Below are 17,511 nucleotides of genomic sequence, written 5' to 3' on the forward strand. Positions count from 1 at the left end.
CTTGAAGAAGGGGAAATGTATAAATGTTGCGATCGTTTTTTTTTTTTTTTGAATAAAACCAGTTGAGAGTGGCGCTTGTCCCGTTCGTCTCTGTCCCTTGTGTTCTTTGTCGCGCTACAAGCATACACTATAGCTTCTCTCGCTGTGTTCGCCGCTAAATTCCCCTTGCCTTCATATGCATGCTACTGCTGATAACAGTTGTGCGTGCTGTGAGAAGCAAAACGTGAGGGAAATCTCTACATATACTTTGAAAGTATACATGCGAATTGAGCGAACGCTAAATTCCACTTTTTGCTTGAGCTCCTATGGGCGTTTTCTGATACAGCGTAAGGAGAGCAGCCTTCGTACGAGATGGCTCCAATGGCAGTGTTCTGCCCGGTAGTTCCATTAGGAAGAATGGTTCAGTGTTTGTAGGTTTGGGGCGAAAAGAAGACACCTCACATGAAAATGGAAAGTAAAATCACGCTCGGATTGGAACTCTACCTGACGGCTCGCCGCAGGTGTGGCTGTGACGTCGTATTACGTGACGTTTACCGCTCGTTCCGCCACTCTCCCTCGCCAGTTGTATAACCATGTGATTCGTCGCGAGGGCTCCTTGTCACCGGGGGTATCGGTTGCTAAGCCGTCGTCGTCGCTTCAGATGACGGGGTCGTTGCGGCGCGCGTTCTTTCAATCTTTCCTCTCATATCTCTTTCGAGCGACTGTGGCTCAGCTTGAGCCAGCGGGCAGGTTAAAGATCTCCAGGTGGTCGAATTTATTCCGGAGCCCTCCACTACGGCACCTCTTCCTTTCTTCTTTCACTCCCTCCTTTATTCCTTCCCTTACGGCGCGGTTCAGGTGTCCAACGATATGACACAGATACTGCGCTATTTCCTTTCCCCCAAAACCAAATATTATTATTATCTGTCTCGCTCGCTCGCTCCCTTGTCACTACTGCGCATGCGTCACTAGTAGCACCGAGCCACAGGTGTTCCGCCTATACACAGCGCCGCGCCTTCCCTCAAAATAATAATAATAATAATAATAATAATAATAATAATAATAATAATAATAATAATTAATTGGTTTTTTGGGGAAAGGAAATGGCGCAGTATCTGTCTCATATATCGTTGGACACCTGAACCACGCCGTAAGGTAAGGGATAAAGGAGGGAGTGAAAGAAGAAAGGAAGAAGAGGTGCCGTAGTGGAGGTCTCCGGTATAATTTCGACCACATGGGGATCTTTAACGTGCACTGACATCGCACAGCACACGGGCGCCTTACTCCAACTTTCAATTTTCAGTTTTCTCTTTCTTCTTTCCCTCCCTCTTATCCCTTCCTTAACGGCGCGGTTCGGGTGTACACCGAGATATGTGAGACGGTCACTGTGCCATTTCCTTTCCTCAAAAATCAAACAAAAATGAGTCGACGGCGTTCATAGAGTTCATTGGCGTTGACGACTTTGCAAAGACGGTTCGTTTTCACGAAAGGAAAGGCGCACAACCGGCTCCGCGGGTTAGTGGCGACCTCAATCTCGCTTTCGCTTTATATATCCTGGATTCGCTGGGCCAATCCACATTAATTTGTTTTAAATTTCGGTTCCCGCCTCGAGAAGGTAAGGTCTTAACACCCCTACTCTCTCTCTCTCTCTCGCTCTGAGCCAGTATACTTAACCATCCTTCGCTGTTTTCTCCGCAAAATTTCTCTTTCCTTGATATGAGCGCTATTTGCTGATAACAGTAATGCGTGTTGTGAGAAGCAAAACGTGAGGGAAATGCATGCATAGATTTTGGAAGTATACTCGAATTGCGCGAAGTAAAATTCTACTTTTATTGCTTGAGCTCCTATGGGCGTTTTCCGATAGGGAGTGCAGAGAGTGGTCTCCGTTCCGGACGGCTCCTACGGCAGTGAGTTTCAGGTTCGCGGTGTCTCTACCGTTCACATGTTTGGAATGAAAAGAACTGCTCCTGAAATGCAAAGCAGAAGGTCAAATGCGGTTTTGAGTAAGTCGCGTCTCTACCGTTCACGTGTTTGGAATGAAAAGAACTGCTCCTGAAATGCAAAGCAGAAGGTCAAATGCGGTTTTGTGTAAGCCGCGTCTCTACCGTTCACATGTTTGGAGTGAAAAGAACTGCTCCTGAAATGCAAAGCAGAAGGTCAAATGCGGTTTTGAGTAAGCCGCGTCTCTACCGTTCACGTGTTTGGAGTGAAAAGAACCGCTCCTCAAATGCAAAGCAGAAGGTCAAATGAGGCTTGGAGTAAGCCGCGTCTCTACCGTTCACATGTTTGCAGTGAAAAGAACCACTCCTCAAATGCAAAGGTCGAATGAGGTTTGGAGTAAGCCGCGTCTCTACCGTTCACATGTTTGGAGTGAAAAGAATTACTCCTCAAATGCAAAGGTCAAATGAGGTTTGGAGTAAGCCGCCTCTCTACCGTTCACATGTTTGGAGTGAAAAGAACCAATCTTCAAATGCAAATCTGAAGGCCAAATGAGGTTTGGATTTGACTTCTAACTGGAAGCTCGCCGCAGTTGTGGCTGTGACGTCACACCATGTGACTTTGACCGCTCCTTGCTTGGTCGCAACTGTTGTCAGGCGGAATGAAAAATGCATAGGCTTGCCCACTGGCTCAGGCTGAGCAACAATCGCTGTCACGTGCTGAAAGCAGCGGAGTTTAAAGATAGGAGATCAAAGATTGAAAGTAGAGACGCGCGCTATTATATTCCGGGCCGATTTCGGAGGCAGTGCAATACCGGGCCAACCCGGGCCGGAGTGCTTCAAGCACTCCGCCACATTCCAAAAATAAGTTTAACGACCCGTATCCGATATTAATTCAGATATTCCGTCGTTCGCTCTCGCCGGTTGTGTCACGCCACTAACCAGGCGATTCGATCTTGCTGAATGAACGCCAGCCCTCGCCAACACCGCGGTCTCGGCGTAGGGGGAGGTTGCTTCCTGGCCCTACGGGGCTGGGATCTAAGAGCTCACACTAATGTCGCGAGGGCTCCTTGTCACCGGGGGTATCGGTTGCTAAGCCGTCGTCGTCGCTTCAGATGACGTGGTCTTTGCGGCGCACGGCCTTTCTTTCAATCTTTCCACTCATATCTCTTTGAAGCTATTGTGGCTCAGCTTGAGCCAGCGGGCAGGCCTAGCTCTTTCCTTTTCATTCTTCCTTCATTCTCAACAACACAGACACCGCAGTGACAGGGAGCCGGAACCGGTCACCGGGACGAGTTCTTCGACTGAGCAATGGAGGCTCCGTGCTGCTTCTAGCGATAGAGCGTCACGAAGCCGCGTTGGGTGGAGATAAGTCGCGAAAGCGGGCTCGTCCAGTTGATGTAACCGATGAAGAGAGGGAAGTACGTCTGGAGAAGCAGCGGCACAGGCGAACGCGAGTGTCTCAAGCGGAAAAGGGCAGAGGACGCTGCCAACGTGTCCGCGTCGACACCGGCCGCTGGTTTGGTTGTTCAGCCGAGTTAAACCACGCCGTTTTTTTTTATTCAGAGTTCCCGGGTTTGAACCCGACCGCGGTGGCTGCGTTTTTATGGAGGAAAAACGCTAAGGCGCCCGTGTGCTGTTCGATGTCAGTGCACGTTAAAGATCCCCAGGTGGTCGAAATTAATCCGGAGCCCTCCACTACGGCACTTCCTTCTTCCTTTCTTCTTTCACTCCCTCCCTTGTCCCTTCCCTAACGGCGCGGTTCAGGTGTCCAGCGATATGAGACAGATACTGCGCCATTTCCTTTCCCCAAAAACCAATTATTATTATTAAAATATAACTTCCCCCCAAGCGGCTGCTATCTACAAGCGTTGAGACGCGTGTGCTCTCGTCCCGATTTACAAAGCTCTTCTCATGAGTCTTGCACTGAGAATCCACCCAGGAGTAACCGGAGCCGACTGGTTTCAGCTGGCACCAACTAGTTTCAGTTTGAAATCAGCTTGGATGTAGCTGGTCAATGAAAGCTGAAGGAACAATATACATGTCGTTTCAAAGTTTTATAGCTCAAAATTCTGCCATATTTATTGTTGACGTCCTTCTCACTGCATTCATTTGTGTGCCGCGTTTCTTTGTCACGAAACTGCTTCAGAACCAGGGAATCTAAATAGCGCTGGCGTTGGATGCCATCGACCTCTAGCGGCAGACACCTGGAGATTATGATAGAGACGGAGACGCACTGATCACGTTTACGGACTGCACTGAAGCCTGTTGCTAAACAATGCAATGCAGACAAAAACTGCATCCTGTTCCTGCTCAACAATAAACTTCCAATTCCATCCGCCCAAGTAACACTCAAGTTCCCCAATGAACGATGTAACTCCCAGCTCCAGCTAGTTCACTTTGTTTATCCGCAATTTTATTCCACAATTTGCATAGCGGCTCGAGATTCTTTGCTTAGTATGTAAATGTCTCCCAGGCGTCCTGTGCTGGCATTCGTGTAGTTCGGACTGCAACCGTTTTTAAAGCGATAGCCTTACTGGCCGCGAACTGGCGATTTCGCCGTGGCGGTGCTTCGAGGAGGCACACGACGTCACAACGCGCGCGCGGATATTTCTCTCTCTCTCCGCTACTGATCCGGAGTTCCCGGGTTCGAACCCGACCGCGGCGGCTGCGTTTTTATGGAGGAAAAACGCTAAGGCGCCCGTGTGCTGTGCGATGTCAGTGCACGTTAAAAATCCCCAGGTGGTCGAAATTATTCCGGAGCCCTCCACTACGGCACCTCTCTCTTCCTTTCTTCTTTCACTCCCTCCTTTATCCCTTCCCATACGGCGCGGTTCAGGTGTCCAACGGTATGACACAGATACTGCGCTATTTCCTTCCCCAAAAACCAATTATTATTATTATCTCCCTTTCGCTCGCTCCCTAGTCCCTACTGCGCATGCGCCACTAGTAGCACCGAGCCACAGGTGTTCCGCCGCTACGCAGCGCCGCGCCTACCCTCAAAATAATAATAATAATAATAATAATTGGTTTTTTTTGGGAAAGGAAATGGCGCAGTATCTGCCTCATATATCGTTGGAGACCTGAACCGCGCCGTAAGGGAAGGGATAAAGGAGAGACTGAAAGAAGAAAGGAAGAAAGAGGTGTGCCGTAGTGGAGGGCTCCGGAATAATTTCGACCACCTGGGGATCTTTAACGTGCACTGACATCGCACAGCACACGGGCGCCTTAATCCAACTTTCAGTTTTCAGTTCTCTCTTTCTTCTTTCCCTCCCTCTTTTATCCCTTCCTTAACGGCGCGGTTCGGGTGTACACCGAGATATGTGAGACGGTCACTGTGCCATTTCCTTTTTTCAAAAATCAAACAAAACAAATGAGTCGACGGCGTTCATAGTGTTCATTGGCGTTGACGGCTTTGCAAAGACGGTTCATTTTCACGAAAGGAAAGGCGCACAACCGGCTCCGCAGGTCAGTGGGGACCTCAATCTCGCTTTCGCTTTATATATCCTGGATTCGCTGGGCCAATCCACATTAATTTGTTTTAAATTTCGGTTCCCGCCTCGAGAAGGTAAGTTCTTAACACCCCTACTCTTCTCCCTCACTGTGAGCCAATATACTTAACCATCCTTCGCTGTTTTCTCCGCAAAATTTCTCTTTCCTTGATATGAGCGCTATTTGCTGATAACAGTAATGGGTGTTGTGAGAAGCAAAACGTGAGGGAAATGCATGCATAGATTTTGGAAGTATACTCGAATTGCGCGAAGTAAAATTCTACTTTTATTGCTTGAGCTCCTATGGGCGTTTTCCGATAGGGAGTGCAGAGAGTGGTCTTCGTTCCGGACGGCTCCTACGGCAGTGAGTTTCAGGTTCGCGGTGTCTCTACCGTTCACATGTTTGGAATGAAAAGAACTGCTCCTGAAATGCAAAGCAGAAGGTCAAATGCGGTTTTGAGTAAGCCGCGTCTCTACCGTTCACATGTTTGGAGTGAAAAGAACCACTCCTCAAATGCAAAGCAGAAGGTCAAATGAGGTTTGGAGTAAGCCGTGTCTCTACCGTTCACACGTTTGGAGTGAAAAGAACCACTCCTCAAATGCAAAGCAGAAGGTCAAATGTGGTTTGGAGTAAGCCGTGTCTCTACCGTTCACATGTTTGGAGTGAAAAGAACCACTCCTCAAATGCAAAGCAGAAGGTCAAATGAGGTTTGGAGTAAGCCGTGTCTCTACCGTTCCCATGTTTGGAGTGAAAAGAACCACTCCTCAAGTGCAAAGCAGAAGGTCAAATGAGGTTTGGAGTAAGCCGCGTCTCTACCGTTCACATGTTTGCAGTGAAAAGAACCACTACTCAAATGCAAAGCAGAAGGTCAAATGAGGTTTGGAGTAAGCCGCGTCTCTACCGTTCACATGTTTGGAGTGAAAAGAACCACTCCTCAAATGCAAAGCAGAAGGTCAAATGAGGTTTGGAGTAAGCCGTGTCTCTACCGTTCACATGTTTGGAGTGAAAAGAACCATTCCTCATATGCAAAGCAGAAGGTCAAATGAGGCTTGGAGTAAGCCGCGTCTCTACCGTTCACATGTTTGCAGTGAAAAGAACCACTCCTCAAATGCAAAGCAGAAGGTCAAATCAGGTTTTGAGTAAGACGCGTCTCTACCGTTCACATGTTTGGAGTGAAAAGAACCACTCCTCAAATGCAAAGCAGAAGGTCAAATGAGGCTTGGAGTGAGCCGCGTCTCTACCGTTCACATGTTTGCAGTGAAAAGAACCACTCCTCAAATGCAAAGGTCAAATGAGGTTTGGAGTAAGCCGCGTCTCTACCGTTCACATGTTTGGAGTGAAAAGAACCCCTCCTCAAAAGCAAACAGAAGGTCAAATGAGGTTTGGAGTAAGCCGCGTCTCTACCGTTCACATGTTTGGAGTGAAAGGAACCACTCCTCAAATGCAAAGCAGAAGGTCAAATGAGGTTTTGTGTAAGCCGCGTCTCTACCGTTCACATGTTTGGAGTGAAAAGAACCACTCCTCAAATGCAAACAGAAGGTCAAATGAGGTTTGGAGTAAGCCGCGTCTCTACCGTTCACATGTTCTGAGTGAAAAGAACCATTCCTCAAATGCAAAGCAGAAGGTCAATGAGGTTTGGAGTAAGCCGCGTCTCTACCGTTCACATGTTTGGAGTGAAAAGAACCCCTCCTCAAAAGTAAAGCAGAAGGTCAAATGAGGTTTGGAGTAAGCCGCGTGTCTACCGTTCACATGTTTGGAGTGAAAGGAACCACTCCTCAAATGCAAACCAGAAGGTCAAATGAGGTTTTGAGTAAGCCGCGTCTCTACCGTTCACATGTTTGGAGTGAAAAGAACCACTCCTCAAATGCAAAGCAGAAGGTCAAATGAGGTTTGGAGTAAGCCGCGTCTCTACCGTTCACATGTTCTGAGTGAAAAGAACCATTCCTCAAATGCAAAGCAGAAGGTCAAATGAGGTTTGGAGTAAGCCGTGTCTCTACCGTTCACATGTTTGGAGTGAAAAGAACCACTCCTCAAATGCAATCCAGAAGGTCAAATGAGGTTTGGAGTAAGCCGCGTCTCTACCGTTCACATGTTCTGAGTGAAAAGAACCATTCCTCAAATGCAAAGCAGAAGGTCAAATGAGGTTTGGAGTAAGCCGCGTCTCTACCGTTCACATGTTTGGAGTGAAAAGAACCGATCCTCAAAAGCAAAGCAGAAGGTCAAATGAGGTTTGGAGTAAGCCGCGTCTCTACCGTTCACATGTTTGGAGTGAAAAGAACCATTCCTCAAATGCAAAGCAGAAGGTCAAATGAGGTTTGGAGTAAGCCGCGTCTCTACCATTCACATGTTTGGAGTGAAAAGAACCGATCCTCAAAAGCAAAGCAGAAGGTCAAATGAGGTTTGGAGTAAGCCACGTCTCTACCGTTCACATGTTTGGAGTGAAAAGAACCATTCCTCAAATGCAAAGCAGAAGGTCAAATGAGGTTTGGAGTAAGCCGCGTCTCTACCGTTCACATGTTTGGAGTGAAAAGAACCCCTCCTCAAAAGCAAAGCAGAAGGTCAAATGAGGTTTGGAGTAAGCCGTGTCTCTACCGTTCACATGTTTGGAGTGAAAAGAACCATTCCTCAAATGCAAAGCAGAAGGTCAAATGAGGTTTGGAGTAAGCCGCGTCTATACCGTTCACATGTTTGGAGTGAAAAGAACCCCTCCTCAAAAGCAAAGCAGAAGGTCAAATGAGGTTTGGAGTAAGCAGCGTCTCTACTGTTCACATGTTTGGAGTGAAAGGAACCACTCCTCAAATGCAAACCAGAAGGTCAAATGAGGTTTTGAGTAAGCCGCGTCTCTACCGTTCACATGTTTGGAGTGAAAAGAACCACTCCTCAAACGCAAAGCAGAAGGTCAAATGAGGTTTGGAGTAAGCCGCGTCTCTACCGTTCACATGTTCTGAGTGACAAGAACCATTCCTCAAATGCAAAGCAGAAGGTCAAATGAGGTTTGGAGTAAGCCGTGTCTCTACCGTTCACATGTTTGGAGTGAAAAGAACCACTCCTCAAATGCAAAGCAGAAGGTCAAATGAGGTTTTGAGTAAGCCGCGTCTCTACCGTTCACATGTTTGGAGTGAAAAGAACCACTCCTAAAATGCAATCAGAAGGTCAAATGAGGTTTGGAGTAAGCCGCGTCTCTACCGTTCACATGTTCTGAGTGAAAAGAACCGATCCTCAAATGCAAATCTGAAGGCCAAATGAGGTTTGGATTTGACTTCTAACTGGAAGCTCGCCGCAGTTGTGGCTGTGACGTCACACCATGTGACTTTGACCGCTCCTTGCTTGGTCGCAACTGTTGTCAGGCGGAATGAAAAATGCATAGGCCTGCCCACTGGCTCAGGCTGAGCAACAATCGCTTCCACTTGCTGAAAGTAGCGGAGTTTAAAGATAGGAGAGCAAAGATTGAAAGTAGAGACGCGCGCTATTATATTCCGGGCCGATTCCGGAGGCAGTGCAATACCGGACCAACCCGGGCCGGATTGCTTCCAGCACTCCGCCACATTAATAATACTTAAGTAAGTTTAAGGACACTTATCCGATATTAATTCAGATATTCCGTCGCTCGCTCTCGCCAGTTGTGTCACGCCACTAACCACGCGATTCGCTCTTGCTGAATGAATGCCAGCCCTCGCCGACACCGTGGTCTCGGGGTAGGGGCAGGTTGCTTCCTGGCCCTACGGGGCTGGGATCTAGGAGCTCGCACTAATGTCGCGAGGGCTCCTTGTCACCGGCGGTATCGGTTGCTAAGCCGTCGTCGTCGCTTCAGATGACGTGGTCTTTGCGGCGCACGTCCTTTCTTTCAATCTTTCCACTCATATCTCTTTGAAGCTATTGTGGCTCAGCTTGAGCCAGCGGGCAGGCCTAGCACTTTCCTTTCCATTCTTCCTTCATTCGCAACAACGACAAGACTCCGCAGAGGCATGGAGCCGGAGCCGGTCACCGGGACGAGTTCTTCGACTGAGCAATGGAGGCTCCGGGCTGCTTCTAGCGATAGAGCGTCACGAAGCCGCGTTGGGTGGAGATAAGTCGCGAATGCGGGCTCGTCCATTTGATGAAACCGATGAAGAGTGGGAAGTACGTCTGGAGAAGCAGCGGCACAGGTAACGCGCGAGTGTCTCAAGCGGAAAAGGGCAGCGGACGCTCCCAACGTCTCCGCGTCGACATCGGCTGCTGGTTCGGTTGTTCAGCCGAGATGAGCCACAGCCAGTTTTTTTTCAATCAGCGAAAGTTTAACTTCCTCCCAAGCAGCGGCTATCTACAAGCCTTGAGACGCGTGTGCTCTCGTCCCGATTTACGAAGCTCTTCTCATGAGTCTTGCACTGAGAATCCACCCAGGAGTAACCGGAGCCGACTGGTTTCAGCTGGCACCAACTAGTTTCAGATTGAAATCAGCTTGGATGTAGCTGGTCAATGAAAGCTGAAGGAACAATATACATGTCGTTTCAAAGTTTTATAGCTCAAAATTCTGCCATATTTATTGTTAACGTCCTTCTCACTGCATTCATATGTGTGCCGCGTTTCTTTGCCACGAAACTGCTTCAGAACCAGGGAATCTAAATAGCGCTGGCATTGGATGCCATCGACCTCTAGCGGCAGACACCTGGAGATTATGATAGAGACGGAGACGCACTGATTGCGTTTACGGACTGCACTGAAGCCGGCTGCTAAACAATGCAATGCAGACAAAAGCTGCATCCTGTTTCTGCTCAACAATAAACTTCTAATTTCATCCGCCCAAGTAAAACTCAAGTTCCCCAATGAACGGTGTAACTCCCAGCTCCAGCTAGTTCACTTTGTTTATCCGCAATTTTATTCCACAATTTGCATAGCGGCTCGAGATTCTTTGCTTAGTATGTAAATGTCTCCCAGGCGTCCTGTGCTGGCATTCGTGTAGTTCGGACCGCAACCGTTTTTAAAGCGATAGCCTTACTGGCCGTGAACTGGTTATTTCGCTATGGTGGTGCTTCGAGGAGGCACACGACGTCACAACGCGCGCGCGGATATTTCTCTCTCTCTCGGCTACTGATCCGGAGTTCCTGGGTTCAAACCCGACCGCGGCGGCAGCGTTTCGATGGAGGTGAAACGAATAGGCGCCCGTGTGCTGTGCGATGTCAGTGCACGTTAAAGGTCCCCAGGTGGTCGAATTTATTCCGGAGCCCTTCACTACGGGCACCTCTTTCTTTCTTTCTTCTTTCACTCCCTCCTTTATCCCTTCCCATACGGCGCGGTTCAGGTGTCCAACGATATATGAGACAGATACTGCGCTATTTCCTTTCCCCAAAAACAAATTATTATTATTATTATTATTATTATTATTATTATTATTATTATTATTATTAATATTATTATTATTATTATTATTATTATTATTATTATTATTATTATTATTATTATCTCGCTCCCTAGTCACTACTGCGCATGCGCCACTAGTAGCACCGAGCCACAGGTGTCCCGCCGCTGCGCAGCACCGCGCCTTACCTCAAAATCCAACTTTCAATTTTCAGTTTCCTCTTCTTTCCACCCGCCGCGGTGGCTCAGTGGTTAGGGCGCTCGACTACTGATCCGGAGTTCCCGGGTTCGAACCCGACCGCGGCGGCTGCGTTTTTATGGAGGAAAAACGCTAAGGCGCCCGTGTGCTGTGCGATGTCAGTGCACGTTAAAGATCCCCAGGTGGTCGAAATTATTCCGGAGCCCTCCACTACGGGCACCTCTTTCTTTCTTCTTCCACTCCCTCCTTTATCCCTTCCCATACGGCGCGGTTCAGGTGTCCAACGATATATGAGACAGATACTGCGCCATTTCCTTTCCCCAAAAAACCAATTATTATACTTTCTTCTTTCCCTCCCTCCTTTATCCCTTCCTTTACGGCGCGGTTCGGGTGTACACCGATATATGGGAGACGGTTGCTGTGCTATTTCCTTTCCTCAAAAATAAAAAAAAAAACAAGTGAGTCGACGGCGTTCGTAGAGTTCATTGGCGTTGACGACTTTGCAAAGGCCATTCGTTTTCACGAAAGGAAAGGCGCACAACCGGCACAGTGGGTCAGTGGAGACCTCAATCTCGCTTTCATGTACGTGGCGTTGGTGTACAACTGCAAAAGCCTGCTTTGATTCTGTTCCGCACACAGGACAGGCAGCGCGCCCTCCCTGCCACCCTGGGAGATGGCATGCAGTTAATGGTTGGTCGCGAGAGATTGATCACCAAATGACCGCTGCAGTCTAGGTATTGCTGCAGTGCCGCATGTCAGCCACAACGCTGTCAGCGCTAATGCATTCAGGCCACATCTCTCTCTCACTATCGCCACATGTATCAAAGCACGAATGAGGCGTCCGCATATCCAGGGAGACCCGCCGTGGTGGCTCAGTGGTTAGGGCGCTCGACTACTGATCCGGAGTTCCCGGGTTCGAACCCGGCCGCGGCGGCTGCGTTTTTATGGAGGAAAAACGCTAAGGCGCCCGTGTGCTGTGCGATGTCAGTGCACGTTAAAGATCCCCAGGTGGTTGAAATTATTCCGGAGCCCTCCACTACGGCACCTCCTTCTTCCTTTCTTCTTTGACTCCCTCCTTTATCCCTTCCCTTACGGCGCGGTTCAGGCGTCCAACAATATATATGAGACAGATACTGCGCCATTTCCTTTCCCCAAAAACCAATTATTATTATTATTATTATCCAGGGAGCCAGTTATGAGCCGTTCCTTACCTCAAAGCCATCGCCGTCTAGAACATTGTCAACGCCAACACCAATGAACACAGTGAACGCCATCTTTGTATATCCTGGATTAGCTGAGCTAATCCACACTAATTTTGTTGTAGCCGTTTAGAATTTTTTCTAATGAAGTTGGCAACGGATGCTCTAAAAACTGGTTCTATTAATTTGGGGCGAAATGAGATAATATAAAATTGGCTGGCCCTCCCCTGAAAAAAAAACTTGTTTTTCGCTCATGCGCAGGTTCCTAAAAATAAATGAATGCACCGAATGATTGTTTCCAGCTCCGACGTCCCTAGCTTAAGTCCAGCAGTTCTAACAGGGAGTCTTCCATGTTTATTACGCATGGGTCGTTTCTCTTTCAGGGCAGCTGGATAAGTATATAGCCAGTTATTTGCTCATCTACGTTCAGTGCTTGCTCATAGTAAAAATAGATTTTGTTGTTATTTCTGGGTACGTTGATGTTTGTCCGCCAACGAAAAAGACATTTACTGAGACATTTACATTTAAAATTTGCCCCCACGCGATCAACACTTGTGACCTCTATATACACCAAGGACTCAGTGATTGCCGTTATGCAGTGAATGGCAGTGTAGGCTAGCCTCTCAGATCCGCATTACCATTGGCGAAGTGGGCTGATCAGGGTGACACCTGCATTTAATTGTTTGTTTAATTTTCTGCCTCAGAAAACCTGCGCTTGCTGTGAAAGTAACGCCTTTGTCATTACAATGCGCTAATCTATTGGTGAAGGCCAAGTTCAAATTGCCCTCTGTGTCCCTTTCAGCATGACAGTTCGTGAACTGGCTGCATCTGAATCCTAATTTATTCCGTCCAGAAGCGCGTAGGCGGACTAGAACACCGAGAACATCGAGATAACATAAGAGAACATCGAGATAAAGTTGCCATTCTCTCCTCACTGAATAGGCGAATTGAGACTGGCACATTTTTGTCTAGCATGTGAACGCAAAAAAAAAATCGTGTTATTTTATTGGGAGCATGAACCGCCACAAATTATGAAACTGTCGCCACAGCAGAAGTGAAAGAAAAAAAATTATTGGAAACCTAGGCATTGGTACGAAAAAAAAAAGTAGAGCAGTTTCCTTCGCGTGGTCAGACATAAGAAAATGTCGCACTTATCCCAGTACGCAAGGGGTCTTTGAAAGCCCTCCGGGAAGTCTTCAAGTGCGCGTTTTTTGATGAAGCGCTAAGGGGAGCCTGTTTGGGTGTCTTGCCGAAGTAGCTTGGCAAAGTTGTATCCTAAAACCTCACAAACACTTGGGTTGGGCGAGAACGTGTACTACATATTTGCCCTAGGGCGCAAAATAATTTTTTGTTTGCACCCACAGGTTTGTCACCGGCCGGATAGGGTACGAAGCCCACTTCCACTTATTCTCTCCCCAACACTGTTCACGCACTCCGTCGTTTCATTCCTGCCTTTTTTAACAGAGCGTAACAGCATCTTTCTACAAACATCGCAACACCGAAACCAGAACTGCTTCCTACTACCTTTTGTACAGCTCCATCGTCATCGGAAGCATTCTCAAGATGGCCGCTTGCACGAAAGCTGTGTTGATGCTTGCAAGCTCCGTCAGCTGAATTCGCTTTTGTTCATTGAAGAAGAGGAAGGTATCGCTGCGACTTGACCTCAAGCCTATAAGCGTAAGTATAGTGACGTACCGTTTGTGTTGTCCTGGTTATCACTGCGGCAGTTTCTTTTGCCAGTAGCCTATGTTCTGTGTGTGCTGGCGTGCGACGTACTCATAAATGTGTTGGTACCCGTTTTTGCTTTTGAGGCCAGTGTAAAGTTGTGACCTCAGCCCGTCGTGTTGCATATTGTTAGTGTAGGAATGTGCAATATGCGCGAGGCACCATATCCAGTTTTCTGCAGTATATAGGCGAATGTGACGTTTCTGATATCGTGGCTTGTTTGCCACCGCACTGCAACTTCGTAGCCCATAGTGGTACGTTAAGTCGCTGGCGCCGTGAACACCGCAATAGCCCATGAATTCAGAATTTGTCTAAAATTTTCGGACATTTATTAGATAGCCCATCACGGAGCCAGCCCAGTTGTGCCTTACGTGTGCATTTACTGAGCATATACACGATTATACGTTAATTTTAGCACATATGTATTGCTCTCAGCTCTTCAACTTGCGTGCACACGTTTATACGTGTCTGTTTTATATGTTTCAAGCGCGATTTGTGGTGGTCTCCATTCTCAGTCCAGCGATGTTTTAATCTGCTCAGTAGGGACAGCGTCTTTTGTTAATATGGATGATAGTTTGAGTGATGTGCCTTTTTTTGGTGCAGTTGCTGTTCATTACTATTGTCGCCTATTAGGTAGTTATGTAAATATGTTCAGTGAGTGTGGTAAACATTTTATGAAACTGGGGTTAGTGCTGTCATCATGTAGAGGGGCATACTTGGCATCTTGTAGGTATCCCTTGGTAAATAAAGCTGCTGGTACAAAGCAGGAATGGCTTTAGTGAGTGCTTTCTTTTGTACGTATGTGTGTGCATATGTAAGCATGCGTGCATGTGCATATCCATTAAAAAGAATAAACAAGTATGTTGTACTGCATATCATTCAACAAAAGCATTTTATTCCTAGGACATCCACTGGAGGTGTCACTGGCCTGACAATGGAGGGTGCTGAAGCAGCAAGTGAGCGCCCCGCTGGGGCTCGAAGGCCAAGGTTTGACCCAGATGACTACCAAATGCGAAAGCGCAAGACATCGGGCCAACTGCCACGTAGAGACAATGACGTGTATGTGAACATGTCAACAAATTTCAAAGGACAGCTGGAACGTTGCCGTAAACTCTTTGATAGTGGCAAAACTGAACTATTTGTGCATGCTATGGGAGCTGCTGTGGGCAGAGCAATCAACCTAGCACTGCAACTGGAGAGCCATTATCAAGGGTTGGTGGAACTCGATGTTCGCACCTCCACGGTTGACGTCGTAGATGATTTGGAGCCTCTCGGTGACGACCTGGAACCGATGACACAAACTCGACAGACATCCGCTGTGCACATTAGGCTGTTCATGCCTCCTGCACAGAAACCCAGCTAGTGTCTTTGGAGGCGGTTCAAAATCTTATAGTGACTTGCTATCTTGTGCCAAGACAGTGATGATTTGTAATGTTTGGTTTGACTTTTGGCTGTGCTGTCACCGTCGATAGCTTGTTGAAACGCTTACAAAAGTTTGGTGTTGTGCTTCTGTTTCATGCACAAGTGAACTTGTCTTCACTGAAATGTTGTACTGTGTCTATTGTTTCGCAGTGATGCTCATAAAAGGAATTGTGACAAATGGGTACAAATTTGAAAAAAAAAAATCATGTTCAGGAATCAAGCAGCCTTTTTTTTTTTCAACATCTGTTATGATGTTTTGTTTTATTTATAAATGAGAAGAAATAATAAAATATTCATTACCAGTTTTCGCTCATGTTTACTTAAATTCATTTTTACCTTTCCTTTGGGGAGGATATCATTGGCTAGTTATCGAAGTTTAAATATTTGAAGTGACTGCCTTGTTATACAAGTAATTTTTTTGTGCGCATCGAAACAAAAGCTATTTTTCAGTATCACGTAAACGGCCGCAACCAGCCTGTAGTGAGCTTTACGAGTGAAATGTGTGTGTAAAGTATGAGCTGCTAGCTTCTTGCAGCAGCTGCTCTGATCTTTTTTCTAATTTTGAATGGCACACAGGTCACAAGGGGTTTAAGAATGGTACTACTGATGCACACCATCACGTATTCTATGTAGTTTTGTATTTTGTGACGACCAAGAATCAACTTCATTTCGGCGCTGCACAAACCAACACAAACCGTGTAATGTTATCAGCGCGTGGACTGGTGGCGCCATCTGCTAAGTCGTACGATGAACGCAATTGCGTTTTCGCATGCTCGCCGCAACGCGCCGCCAGTTTTTTTTTGCGCTGGCGCCCTCTCTATTGTTTATGCAAAGGCTTGGTTTCGGTCTGCCTCCACACGGTGGTGTTGTAGTAGTGTCGTACAGAAGCGCGCTTTTCAAAGTTGTGGCCGATCCACTCAATGACCGCTTGAGGGAAAAAAATGCTACACGCGGTTTGTGTGTTTTGTTTAGTGATTGTCATTATGATCCGAAGCCCTCGCTGCTTTTATTCCTATACTGTCTTTTTGCATGCGTGACGGGGCTGTGGAAACAACATGCCTCGAGAATCTTCACGCTTTTTCAATTAATTTAGCTGTTCTTTGCGTGCCCTAGAGAGTAAATTTGCGAATTGTTGTCAAGTCTACCTGTTACGCATATTGCGTTATATTGAGTGAATTTACATTATAAAAATATAGGAGAATGTCAGCACCATGCTGTTTAGCTTTCTGGAGCTCGTTTTGTAACCGCACTAGTGCGCTGTATCAACGACACTGTTACGGCATTTTTACCGTGTGGCGGCGAAAATGACACGAACAAGTTATTAGCTGTTGTGCTTAGTGACAATAATATTACGCGATAGCGTATTCAGGTTGTTCGTTCGGGAAGCCGTCGGCGTAGTAGTATTCGGTGCCGCATGTCGCAAATAATCGGGGGCTGTGTAAAAAATAAATCGGATCATGGTAATTTGAGGTTCTAGTGGTTGATTGATTAGTGTGTAATAGGCGATGAGTTAATGAAAGCATTGTAATTAATTGATGAATTGATTAACCAAAGGAATGAAAACACCTGGAGAAGGGGTGTTCAAATTAGTCAAAATGCTCAAAATGAGATGACAATGCTTTATGATGCTAATTAAGAAAATTTAGTGTTTAATCGATCAATGCAAAAATTGAAACAATTTAAAAAAATGAAAAATGCCTTCAAAGGTGTCAAACTGCTCAGAACGGAAAGCCAATGATTGCTGGTGATAAGTATAAAGGCGTGTATCGTCGTCCTAACCAAAGAATCTTGTAAAAAAAATTCTAGAGCGTTGCACCGGCATCAGATGACGCACCAAACGGCGTACGCTATCGTGTCAACTAATAAGCGCACCATAGGAGCCCTCCAACGTTTTTTTTTTATTATTCACATCCATATGATGTCCTTGCCTTCCTGGAAAAGAGAAAATTAAAAAAAAAATGCATAAACGACTGTTTTTTCTCTCCTCAAGTGTAGCAGGTAGGGAGGAAACGTGAACCTGCATTCGAGTCATGTCTAGTTGTCCTGTTACGTAGTTATTATAATGAAATAACCGTTGCAACCATTTTCGTTTCTTCATTTTGTATCGCTCACATTAAGAAAATGTTTGATGCATGGCCAAATGACCGCTTTCACAACTCGCACTCGAGATCTGAGGCCCTGTGCGATAAAATTATGCAGACATGCATCACCTGCAGATAAAGGC

At 46.7% G+C, this 17,511-nt stretch overlaps 1 long non-coding RNA gene and 1 other non-coding gene across 2 annotated transcripts; both read left to right on the top strand.

Annotated features, from left to right (window-relative positions):
• Positions 1–11,802: 11,802 nt before the first annotated feature.
• On the top strand, positions 11,803–11,874 carry TRNAS-ACU (transfer RNA serine (anticodon ACU)). Its single transcript has one exon. It is a non-coding gene; the product is annotated as a tRNA-Ser (tRNA).
• Positions 11,875–13,695: 1,821 nt separating this feature from the next.
• Positions 13,696–15,410, top strand: LOC144105684 (uncharacterized). Its single transcript, XR_013308858.1, has 2 exons — positions 13,696–13,817; positions 14,769–15,410. It is a non-coding gene; the product is annotated as an uncharacterized LOC144105684 (long non-coding RNA).
• Positions 15,411–17,511: the final 2,101 nt, after the last annotated feature.

The sequence above is a fragment of the Amblyomma americanum genome, chromosome 9 (genome assembly GCF_052857255.1).
Source record: "Amblyomma americanum isolate KBUSLIRL-KWMA chromosome 9, ASM5285725v1, whole genome shotgun sequence".
NCBI lineage: Eukaryota > Metazoa > Arthropoda > Arachnida > Ixodida > Ixodidae > Amblyomma > Amblyomma americanum.